The following is a 13,520-nucleotide window of genomic DNA, read 5'->3' as shown; positions in this document are numbered from 1 at the left end:
TTGGGACTACTTCAAAGTAAAGAGCTGCTGCATACTGAAGGAAACAATCAACAAAATGAAAAGGCAACCTACAGAGTGGGAGAAGATATTTGCAAATGATATATCCAATAAAATATTAGAAAAAAATCAATATATTTAAATAACATATAAAACTCAACACCCCAAAAATAAATAATCCAATTTAAAAATGGTCAGAAGTCATGAATAGACATTTCTCCAAAGAAGACAGCCAAGAGACACATGAAAAGATGCTTACTCCAACATCATTCACCATCAAAGAAATGCAAATCAAAGTTACAATGAGGTATCACCTCACACCTGTCAGAATAGCTAAAATCAACAACATAAGAAACAACAAGTGTCAGTGAGGATATAAAGGAAAAAATTACTGTTTCATTAACAGTGGGTGAGGAGAAACAAAGGACAAATACTGTAGTCATTTGGTTGAAATAATGTCCCATACTTATAAGGGCATTCTTTGAATTTACCTTTATAAAAAATAATATTTTTAGCCTCAGGTTCTATGAAATATACTATAGAATTTGAATGAAGGTCATCTACACTCTAAACCTTGAGATGCTTCCAAATGGTCTTGAAATAATGTAGAATGTAGGATATAGGAAAAAATCCCTAGATGCATAAATGTTTGTGCAATATTTAATATTGTTTAAGTAATCAATGTGCCAATTAAATAATCAATTGAAAAGATATTAAAAGCTCCATTGTGGTACCACAGAAATATAGCTAATTTTCCTTATCTAAAATAAATATTGGGTTAAAATTGGTCAATATCCAACAAATTCCTGTGACAAAGTTAGCTTTAAGCCTTACAAAATGAGTGTCCTCCAGCTTCTTCCTAAACATGAGCATCACTGTATTAAGAATGGCTGAGATCATTTTGCTGAGACAGACAAGATCTTTCCAGGAGTCAGTCTTTGTGTAACACAGCCTTAGGAATTGAGAACTGCAAGGTGTTAGCTGCCCATAAGTATATCTTTGCATCTACCTGCTGAGATCCCACTCTTTCTTCATGCCTGACATTTTGAAAAAAGTAGGAGTCTCCCTCCAGAGGGCTTCTGAAAAGCCCAAGGGGAAACTCAGACACTCCAACCTACCATTATCTGCAGATAATGCTAATATGAGTTCACCAGTTTGCCTAATTGTCCTGGAAACATAACAAAATAAAGATGATGATGAGATAGGAAAGGGATGGTAATCATTTTCTCCTTCATAGTCATACTCGCAGTACTCTCGGTCTTCACTCCTCCAAACACTGATTTAAATTTAATCCTGTTGGAGAAATATAATATAGTTCATTTAAAAAATAAATAAATAGGGGGGGAGGGGCAAGATGGCGGCAGAGTAGGATCTCCAAGTCACTTGTCCTCAACAAATTACCTAGAAAACATTCAAATCATCCTGAAAATCTACGAATTCAGCCTGAGATTTAAAGAGAGACCAGCTGGAATGCTACAGTGAGAAGAGTTCGCGCTTCTATCAAGGTAGGAAGACGGGGAAAAAGAAATAAAGACACAAAAGGCCTCCAAGGGGGAGGGGCCCCGCGAGGAGCCGGGCTGAGGCCGGGGCGAGTGTCCCCAGGACAGGAGAGCCCCGTCCCGGAGGAGCAGGAGCTGCACCGACCTTCCCGGGGGAAAGGGGCTCGCAGGGAGTTAGAGCAGGACCCCAGGAGGGCGGGGATGCCCTCGGGCTCCCTGGGACAGTAACAGAGGAACTGCGCCCCGGGAGATGCGCCGAGCTCCCTAAGGGCTGCGGCGCTCGGCGGGACCCGGAGCAGCTCGGAGGGGCTCGGGCGGCGGCTCCGCGGAGGGGGCTGCGCGGCTCCGGGAACAGCTCAGCGGCGGCGGCTGGGGCAGAGGAAGAAGCTCCGCGGAGGGGGCGGCGCGGCTCCGGGAACAGCTCGGCAGCGGCGGCTCGGGCGGAGGAAGAAGCTCAGCCCGGAGGGGGCGGCGCGACTCCGGGAACAGCTCGGAGGGGCTCGGGCGGCGGCTCCGCGGAGGAGGCTGCACCGCCGGGAGCGCGAATCCAACAGCGCAGGCCCCGGAGCACAGGGCGCCGGGACACAGCCCAGGATCCGGCCTCCCCCCGGGACAGGCAGAGGCCGGGAGGGCCCAGGACAGCGAGGACGCTCCTGCCTGGAACTGAGCAGATCAGCGGCCCCGCCTGGGAGCCCCCAGGCCCTGCAGACGGAGAGCCCCGGAGCTACTGCGGGGGCTGACTTCAGGGTCCCAGAGCTGCCCCCGCCACTGTGGCTCCCTCCCGGGGCCTCACGGGGTGAACAACCCCCACTGAGCCCTGCACCAGGCAGGGGCAGAGCAGCTCCCCCAAGTGCTAACACCTGAGAATCAGCACAGCAGGCCCCTCCCCCAGAAGACCAGCTAGAGGGACAAGTTCCAAGGGAAGTCAAGGGACTTAAAGAACACAGAATCGGAAGATACTCCCCCGTGGTTTTTTTTTTTGTTTTTTTGTTTTTTTGTTTTTGTTTTTGTTTTTTTTTTGTTTTGTTTTGTGCTTTTTTTTTCTCTCTTTCTTCTTGATTTCTGATTGCGTCCCCCACGCCCCCCCCTTTTTTTTCTTTTTTCTCCTTTCTTTCTTTTTCTTCTCTTTCCCCCCTTTTTTTTCTTCTTTCTCTTTTTTCTTTTTCTCTTTTCTTTCCTTCTCTCTCTTTTTCTCCTTTTCCCAATACAACTTGTTTTTGGCCACTCTGCACTGAGCAAAATGACTAGAAGGAAAACCTCACCTCAAAAAAAAGAATCAGAAATAGCCCTCTCTCCCACAGTTACAAAATATGGATTACAATTCAATGTCAGAAAGCCAATTCAGAAGCACTATTATACAGCTACTGGTGGCTCTAGAAAAAACCATAAAGGACTCAAGAGACTTCATGACTGCAGAATTGAGATCCAATCAGGCAGAAATTAAAAATCAATTAAATGAGATACAATCCAAGCTAGAAGTCCTAACGACGAGGCTTGACGAGGTGGAAGAACGAGTGAGTGACATAGAAGACAAGCTGATGGCAAAGAGGGAAACTGAGGAAAAAAGAGACAGGCAATTAAAAGACCATGAGGATAGATTAAGGGAAATAAATGACAGCCTGAGGAAGAAAAACCTACGTTTAATTGGGGTTCCCGAGGGCGCCGAAAGGGACAGAGGGCCAGAATATGTATTTGAACAAATCCTAGCTAAAAACTTTCCGAATCTGGGAAGGGAAAGAGGCATTCAGATCCAGGAAATAGAGAGATCCCCCCCTAAAATCAACAAAACCCGATCAACACCTCGACATTTAATAGTGAAGCTTGCAAATTCCAAAGATAAGGAGAAGATCCTTAAAGCAGCAAGAGAAAAAAAGTCCCTGACTTTTATGGGGAGGAATATTAGGGTAACAGCAGACCTCTCCACAGAGACCTGGCAGGCCAGAAAGGGCTGGCAGGATATATTCAGGGTCCTAAATGAGAAGAACATGCAACCAAGAATACTCTATCCAGCAAGGCTTTCATTCAAAATGGAAGGAGAGATAAAGAGCTTCCAAGACAGGCAGGAACTGAAAGAATATGTAACCTCCAAACCAGCTCTGCAAGAAATTTTAAGGGGGACTCTTAAAACTCCCCTTTAAGAAGAAGTTCAGTGGAACAATCCACAAAAACAAGGACTGAATAGATATGACGACACTAAACTCATATCTATCAATAGTAACTCTGAACGTGAATGGGCTTAATGACCCCATCAAAAGGCGCAGGGTTTCAGACTGGATTAAAAAGCAGGACCCATTTGCTGTCTACAAGAGACTCATTTTAGACAGAAGGACACCTACAACCTGAAAATAAAAGGTTGGAGAACCATTTACCATTCAAATGGTCCTCAAAAGAAAGCAGGGGTAGCCATCCTTATATCAGATAAATTAAAATTTACCCTGAAGACTATAGTGAGAGATGAAGAGGGACACTATCTCATACTCAAAGGATCTATCCAACAAGAGGACTTAACAATCCTCAATATATATGCCCCGAATGTGGGAGCTGCCAAATATTTAAACCAATTAATAACCAAACTGAAGAAATACTTTGATAATAATACACTTATACTTGGTGACTTCAATCTAGCTCTTTCTATACTAGATAGGTCTTCTAAGCACAACATATCCAAAGAAACGAGAGCTTTAAATGATACACTGGACCAGATGGATTTCACAGATATCTACAGAACTTTACATCCAAACTCAACTGAATACACATTCTTCTCAAGTGCACATGGAACTTTCTCCAGAATAGACCACATACTGGGTCACAAATCAGGTCTGAACCGATACCAAAAGATCGGGATAGTCCCCTGTATATTCTCAGACCATAATGCCTTGAAATTAGAACTTAATCACAACAAGAAGTTTGGAAGGACCACAAACACATGGAGGTTAAGGACCATCCTGCTAAAAGATGAAAAGGTCAACCAGGAAATTAAGGAAGAATTGAGAAGATTCATGGAAACTAATGAGAATGAAGATACAACCGTTCAAAATCTTTGGGACGCAGCAAAAGCAGTCCTGAGGGGGAAATACATCGCAATACAAGCATCCATTCAAAAACTGGAAAGAACTCAAATTCAAAAGCTCACCTTACACATAAAGGAACTAGAGAAAAAGCAACAAATGGACCCCACCCCCAGCAGAAGAAGACAGTTAATTAAAATTTGAGCAGAACTCAATGATATCGAGACCAAAAGAACTGTGGAACAGATCAACAGAACCAGGAGTTGGTTCTTTGAAAGAATTAATAAGATAGATAAACCATTAGCGAACCTTATTAAAAAGAAGAGAGAGAAGACTCAAATTAATAAAATCATGAATGAGAAAGGAGAGATCACTACCAACACCAAGGAAATACAAACGATTCTAAAAACATATTATGAACAGCTGTATGCCAATAAATTAGGAAATCTAGAAGAAATGGATGCATTCCTGGAAAGCCACAAACTACCAAAACTGGAGCAGGAAGAAATAGAAAACCTGAACAGGCCAATAACCAGGGAGGAAATTGAAGCAGTCATCAAAAACCTCCCGAGACACAAGACTCCAGGGCCAGATGGCTTCCCAGGGGAATTCTATCAAACGTTTAAAGAAGAAATCATACCTATTCTACTAAAGCTGTTTGGAAAGATAGAAAGAGATGGAGTACTGCCAAATTCGTTCTATGAGGCCAGCATCACCTTAATTCCGAAACCAGACAAAGACCCCACCAAAAAGGAGAATTACAGACCAATATCCCTGATGAACATGGATGCAAAAATCCTCAACAAGATACTAGCCAATAGGATCCAACAACACATTAAGAAAATTATTCACCATGACCAAGTAGGATTTATCCCTGGGACACAAGGCTGGTTCAACACTCGTAAAACCATCAATGTGATTCATCATATCAGCAAGAGAAAAACCAAGAACCATATGATCCTCTCATTGGATGCAGAGAAAGCATTTGACAAAATACAGCATCCATTCCTGATCAAAACACTTCAGAGTGTTGGGATAGAGGGAACTTTCCTCGACATCTTAAAAGCCATTTACGAAAAGCCCACAGCAAATATCATTCTCAATGGGGAAGCACTGGGAGCCTTTCCCCTAAGATCAGGAACAAGACAGGGATGTCCACTCTCACCACTGCTGTTCAGCATAGTTCTGGAAGTCCTCGCCTCAGCAATCAGACAACAAAAAGACATTAAAGGCATTCAAATTGGCAAAGAAGAAGTCAAACTCTCCCTCTTCGCCGATGACATGATACTCTACATAGAAAACCCAAAAGCCTCCACCCCAAGATTGCTAGAACTCATACAGCAATTTGGTAGCGTGGCAGGATACAAAATCAATGCCCAGAAATCAATGGCATTTCTATACACTAACAATGAGACTGAAGAAAGAGAAATTAAGGAGTCAATCCCATTTACAATTGCTCCCAAAAGCATAAGATACCTAGGAATAAACCTTACCAAGGAGGTGAAGGATCTATACCCTAAAAACTATAGAACACTTCTGAAAGAAATTGAGGAAGACACAAAGAGATGGAAAAATATTCCATGCTCATGGATTGGCAGAATTAATATTGTGAAAATGTCAATGTTACCCAGGGCAATTTACACGTTTAATGCAATCCCTATCAAAATACCATGGACTTTCTTCAGAGAGTTAGAACAAATTATTTTAAGATTTGTGTGGAATCAGAAAAGACCCCGAATAGCCAGGGGAATTTTAAAAAAGAAAACCATAGCTGGGGGCATCACAATGCCAGATTTCAGGTTGTACTACAAAGCTGTGGTCATCAAGACAGTGTGGTACTGGCACAAAAACAGACACATAGATCAATGGAACAGAATAGAGAACCCAGAAGTGGACCCTGAAATGTATGGTCATCTAATATTCGATAAAGGAGGAAAGACTATCCATTGGAAGAAAGACAGTCTCTTCAATAAATGGTGTTGGGAAAATTGGACATCCACATGCAGAAGAATGAAACTGGACCACTCTCTTTCACCATACACAAAGATAAACTCAAAATGGATGAGAGATCTAAATGTGAGACAAGAGTCCATCAAAATCCTAGAGGAGAACACAGGCAACACCCTTTTTGAACTCGGCCACAGTAACTTCTTGCAAGATACATCCACAAAGGCAAAAGAAACAAAAGCAAAAATGAACTATTGGGACTTCATCAAAATAAGAAGCTTTTGCACAGCAAAGGATACAGTCAAAAAAACTAAAAGACAACCTACAGAATGGGAGAGGATATTTGCAAACGACATATCAGATAAAGGGCTAGTTTCCAAAATCTATAAAGAACTTATTAAACTCAACACCAAAGAAACAAACAATCCAATCATGAAATGGGCAAAAGACATGAAGAGAAATCTCACAGAGGAAGACATGGACATGGCCAACATGCACATGAGAAAATGCTCTGCATCACTTGCCATCAGGGAAATACAAATCAAAACCACAATGAGATACCACCTCACACCAGTGAGAATGGGGAAAATTAACAAGGCAGGAAACAACAAATGTTGGAGAGGATGTGGAGAAAAGGGAACCCTCTTACACTGTTGGTGGGAATGTGAACTGGTGCAGCCACTCTGGAAAACTGTGTGGAGGTTCCTCAAAGAGTTAAAAATAGACCTGCCCTACGACCCAGCAATTGCACTGTTGGGGATTTACCCCAAAGATTCAGATGCAACGAAACGTCGGGACACCTGCACCCCGATGTTTCTATCAGCAATGGCCACAATAGCCAAACTGTGGAAGGAGCCTCGGTGTCCATCGAAAGATGAATGGATAAAGAAGATGTGGTTTATGTATACAATGGAATATTACTCAGCGATTAGAAACGACAAATACCCACCATTTGCTTCAACGTGGATGGAACTGGAGGGTATTATGCTGAGTGAAATAAGTCAATCGGAGAAGGACAAGCAGTGTATGTTCTCATTCATTTGGGGAATATAAATAATAGTGAAAGGGAATATAAAGGAAGGGAGAAGAAATGTTGGGAAATATCAGGAAGGGAGACAGAACATAAAGACTCCTAACTCGGGGAAACGAACTAGGGGTGGTGGAAGGGGGGAGGAGGGCGGGTGTTGGAGGGGAATGGGTGACGGGCACTGAGGTGGACACTTGACGGGATGAGCACTGGGTGTTTTTCTGTATGTTGGTAAATTGAACACCAATAAAAATTAATTAAAAAAAATAAAAAATAAATAAAAATAAAAAATAAATAAATACATAAAACACAGTGAAGTGAGCAATTAGTGAGATCAAATATTAGGTCCTAAAAATGGAATCGTTGAGGAAAACAATTAATATTAAATGTGAGAATGGAGAATCTAGAGTGACCCATCCCAGACATCTCTACTTGCTTACTTAATACTTTGCCAAATGGTATCTTGAAGAAAAATAAAATAACATTTATTTTCTCATTATACTAATTCAATTAAGAAAATAAACTGAAAGTTTAATTTGTAATGTGCTTTCTGTAAATTGAGAAAGTTCAAAAAAGTAATGTGCCTATTTAAAATGAGACAAATGATATTTTTTATGTGTAATCTTTCTTCTATCAATTCGACATAATTTTATCATAGAACTGAATTCTGGAAAATATTAGAATTAGTCAAAAGAAAAGAGCTCTACTCTTTTGGTAGAATTCCCACAGAACTCAGTGAGGAAAGAATATTTTGTTTGAATTGTTAAATACAATAGATGCTGCAGAGACAGAACAGGGTATCAGGAAAGAGTAACCACTCCTGACACTTCATTTCCCCATAAATTTAAGCCAATGCTGTCAGATTAAAATACATGTTTTGAATCATCAACCTTTGCCTAGGTTATACTATGTCTTCAGCAAGTGGATCAGGATCAGATTTTCCAAGCAACACAGAAACAATGCATAATCTTTACATCACTAACTACTATGCCTGTCAGAATTGTAATCCAGTCATTTATGGCTTTTAAACTCAGCTTCATGATTAATTTTACCATTCCATCTCAAATTTATAGCCAGAAAGCTCTAAGGTCTGTTCGGTATAATTAGCAGTAGTGCCCACTTGTTGTGGAGGAGACTATTTATTTGGCATTTTCATTCCTCATTCAAGATGATACCATTTCTTTCTTTCCCAAACACATACACACTCACACATCCTCCCCTTCCCCTTAATATCCACCCTTTCTATGATTTTGCCTTAGAATTTTGGAAGTGGAGAAAAATAGGTGCAAGGGTTGTATATGTCACATTTAGTCTTTGCTCCAATAGAATCTTGGAGTATTCCATTGCAAATGCTATTTGCTTCTTAGGACATGGACACAGAATTTCCTCAAATGTTCTGAGAGTCACGCAGGTGGGAAGAGTGCCAATTTACAAGCAACAACAGCTTCAAAAGTATCCTTTCTCAATAATTTTTGTTGACATATATTCCTCAACTTTGTCTTGCATGACAAATAACACAGAATTATCTATCTTCCTACAAGGATTTATATTTCAATTTTCTAATGCAGGAAAATATAATTCTAGATGGAGCAGACCAAAGCACGACTGGAATTCAAGGAGTACAAAATGCCAAGATATCAGCTAATCTAACTCCACGTTTATTTCTTTAACCTCCTTCAAAATGTCAAGGTTGACTTGTCATTTCCGTAAAATTTAACTTTGGGAATTATACGTTATCCTGTTTTAGATCATTTTTCAGATATTTCTATTATTACTATAAATTCGATGGCTGTAAGTAAATATTTACTCTGGTGCTTCCATAACACAACACTATAATCTTCATTGTAATATCAGTACTATTTCATAATATTGTGCCCTGTAACTCATAATGTGGCATTGAAGAAACCCCCCCCCCCCCCCCCCCCCCCCCCCCCCCCCCCCGTAAGTAGGATCAGCCCTAATCCAGAGGCAGCCCATCCAGGTGCCTTCCTGAAGTTTTAGCAAAAGCATTCTGTTTGTGATAAGAAAACCATTTCCCCCCACACCCTGATTGGAATGTCCCTGAATAGGTTCATGTTGACCTTCTGAGAAATCAACCTGGATGGTATGCGACTCCCGTGGTTCTTTTGTCTTTAAGCGGTTTTTTTTTTTTTCTTTTACCTTTAAAAGATACCTGTAATTGCTAATCAGGGCTCTCTTCCTCCTCGGAGGTGGTGGAGAGCCTGTTTGCGCAAACGTTCAATAAACCCTCTTGCTAATTGCATCTGCCTGTCTGGGGTCTGAGTCTCTGGGGCGTCCACCGGGACACGTTGGCACCGGTGAGCCAGGGTCCAACAGCATAGACCCAGACTCCTGCATTGTGAATGGTGATTAAAAGAGCAATTTTTAAAATACTTAAATAGATTAAACACTTAAAAATATTTAAATAGTCAAGAATTCTCATGTTTTTATGACTTATAATTGACCAATGTTGACTCTTCATCATTGTTGCTCATCTTTTTCAAATTAAAAATGAAAATAGGGGCACCGGGGTGGCTCAGGGTTGAGCGTCTGCCTTTGGCTCAGGTCATGATTCCAGGGTCCTGGGATCAAATCCTGCATTGGGCTCCCTGTAGGGACCCTGCTTCTCCCTCTGCCTATATCTCTGCCTCTCTCTGACTCTTGTGAATAAATACATAAATCTTAAAAAAATAAAGATGCAAAATATTTTACATATAAAATAATTCCCTTCATTTTCCCTCCTAAGAGGAACCCGGCATCATAAATTTGGTTATGTCCTTTCATTATGTGTGTGTGTGTGTGTGTGTGTTGTGTTTATCTCCACAAAAACTTGTTAGAGAGTGTATTCTTTTTTCTTTTTTCTTTTTTCTTTTTTTTAAAGAGAGAGAGAGCATGTGTGTATGTGAGTCGGAGGGGAGGGGCAAAGAGAGAGGTAGAGAGCGAATCAAGCAGGCTCCATGCCCAGTGTAGAGCCTGACCCTGAGCTCAGTCTCATGACCCTGAAATCATGACTCTGAGATCATGACCTGAGCCAAAACCAAGAGTCAGATGCTTAACCAGCTGACTGGTTTAGTGCCTGAGCCCCCCAGGCACTCCTGAGGGGTGTATTCTTTTATTGTCATAGGTGAATTAAGGGACATATAACTATTTTTTTTTAATTAGCATTGTTTTTGAGATGTTGCCCTGATGATAAATGTAGATTAAATTCACAGATCTAGGTCATTCATTGTAGTTGCAGGATACACCATGACTTATGAAACCACTGGAAGTTAGAGTTATTTCTGATTTTTTTATTATGATCAACAGTATTGCAAATGATTTGTGCCCTTATGTACATTCACACAAGTTCCTCTAAAATAACTACAAATGGAATCCCCATGTTATAGAGTACATGCATTTTCATATTTATTAAATACTACAGAACTGCAAGAGTGAAAATTTAATTCAGCTTAATTTTCAGAAAATTCACACTCTCTTCAAATGCAATACTTTGCTATCCCGTATCATCAAAAACATCTATGGATCAGGGTTTGAATGATTTTTATGTCAAGAGTCAAGAGTATAGATTTTACAGCTACCATTTGATCAGTTAGTGAATTACAGTAAATATCATGGATGACATTATTTTCAAGGCTCAAATCTTTATAAACATCAATGTGAAACAAAAGTGAACTATATTCTCATAATTTGAATTGCTAAAACAGTAGTCCTTCCCTAGTAATTTCCTGATAATAACCAAAACTTATATGCCATAATTATCTCCTAAAGTCATATGTATAGTTTTAATTGAAAAGAACTAAAAAACAAAAATCGAAAAAGAACTATGGAGATTCATTTTAGCAATAAAATAAAAGAAAATTCAGGCCAAATTATCAATACTTTTGGATACTTTACTTTTCCATATTTCCCAAGATAAGTATAAACATGTTCTCAGGGGGAAAATAGTGAATAGATACTCAGCTTTATTTTTTATATATTACTTTGTCATTACCTTCCATTGTATTTTTAGATATCCATTCTACTTCCTCCAGTATTTGGAATACTCACAAAATGAATTTTACATCTATATATATTTTTAAAGATTTTATTTTATTTATTTATTCATGAGAGACACAGAGAGAGGCAAAGACATAGGCAGAGGGAGTGCAGGCTCTTAGCGGGGAACCCAATGCAGGACTCGATGCCAGGTCCCTGGAATCACAGCCTGAGCCGAAGGCAGTAGCTCAGCCACTGAGCCACCCAGGCATCCCAAATAAGTTATATTTTTATTTTGTTTTTAAAATCAGGTTGTAACTCATACTTTGAAAGTATGATGTTGCAGATGAAAAAATGACTTAGTTGTATATTCATATATTTAAGTGTAGATTCCTGAAATAAGCTTCAGATTTACACTTGATTAAAACTAATCAGACAATTAAAATACTGTATCTTTGGATCCTGATCCTGTAATTTTTTTTTTTGTTTTACTTAGATTGTATAAATTATATACTCAAATAGTGTTTTCTCCTAATTTGTCCCTTTCATTTTTCACTAATATCACTCTCACTAATTAAGGGATATGAAACCAAATCTTACTTTGTACCACTGCACAATCCCATTGTAATTATCCTCAATATAATTTGCATAATTAGGTAATTAAATCTATTTGATCTATGCCCTCTTTCCTTTAATTCAGAAAGGTGGAGATTATATTGTCTATATGTAAATCAAAACCTATTCTAGTTTGTTTTCTAGACAGATTTCATTTTGTGTTCTATATTGCAAAGCTCATCACTTTACTATTACACACTGATATTCATTTTCAACGTATACTGACTCTATTATAATAGGAGATTCCTAAATGCTCTGGAAGAAATCATTTATTTCTTCTTTGCAGTGGCTGGCCATGCAGCCCTAGCAAAATCAATCTAAGTTCTGTAAATAAATTGTTAATAAACACACTGCTTATTGGCATCAGCCACAAGAACAGATAAAATCCCCAGTCAATTATCCCACCATTCTAAGAATCAGGTAGTTGATTTGCAGTCAGATATACCATCTTGATATCCTATGGAGTTCTCTGTGTGAATGCATCCTGAACTGCATACCTATCACCCCATCACAGAAAATCTCCAGACCAATCCAAAAGTCTCTAGTTTATGCAAAGTCAAGGAGAAAACTGCAAGGCTCCAAATCTTCCACCTCTTTTCTAAGTGATGTAGAATTTGCTGCCAATAAAACCGGCTCTTTTAAAAAGAGTGAAAGAGGGGTGCCTGAATTCCACAGTTGGTTAAGCATCTAATTCTTGATTTCCGCTTAGGTCATGATCTCATGGTCCTGAGATTAGTCCTTCATGGGGCTCAGTGCTGGGTGTGGAGCCTGCTTGGCGTTCTCTCTCTCCCTCTCCCTCTGCCTCTGCCCCTCCCCTCCACTCTCACTCCTCTCACAGGTAAGAGCTCTCTCTCTATCAATAAAAAGGAAAAGAAAGGATGAAAGAAAAGCACAAAATGTGTAAGCACCATACATAGTAGAGGCAAAGGAATAAAGTCTCTCTCTCTCTCTCTCTCTCTCTCTCTCTCCCTTTCTTCCTTCTCCCACGTCCACCCTTTCTACACCTCCAGCCTCGCTAGTCCTTTGCTTCTAATTCCACCTATAATAAGATAGAGAATCACAGTCACCAGGATACCAAGAGAACACTCTCCCCGAGAGAGATTTTTGTCAGCCAGCGTGTCAGAGCATGACTTTGAGGAGGGCAGGGACATGATCAGAAGGTAGAGTTGAGGGAAGAGTTTGGTAATGAGTAAACTGTATGCATAGAAAAAGATGGAGGGAGAAATATTTAGCATGCAGTTGTAACGTTTTTATTGCAGACTGCTGTGTACTTGGATATAAATGTGCTAGTTTTTTGCAGTAGGTTCTAAAAATATTGTCTACATGGTATTGATTCTTTGAAACATATCAGGGGATCCCTGGGTGGCGCAGCGGTTTGGCGCCTGCCTTTGGCCCAGGGCGCGATCCTGGAGACCCGAGATTGAGTCCCACGTCCGGCTCCTGGTGCATGGA

The sequence above is a fragment of the Vulpes vulpes genome, chromosome 13 (genome assembly GCF_048418805.1).
Source record: "Vulpes vulpes isolate BD-2025 chromosome 13, VulVul3, whole genome shotgun sequence".
NCBI lineage: Eukaryota > Metazoa > Chordata > Mammalia > Carnivora > Canidae > Vulpes > Vulpes vulpes.
The sequence above is the reverse complement of the archived record's forward strand: the minus strand, read 5'-3'. Positions refer to the sequence as shown.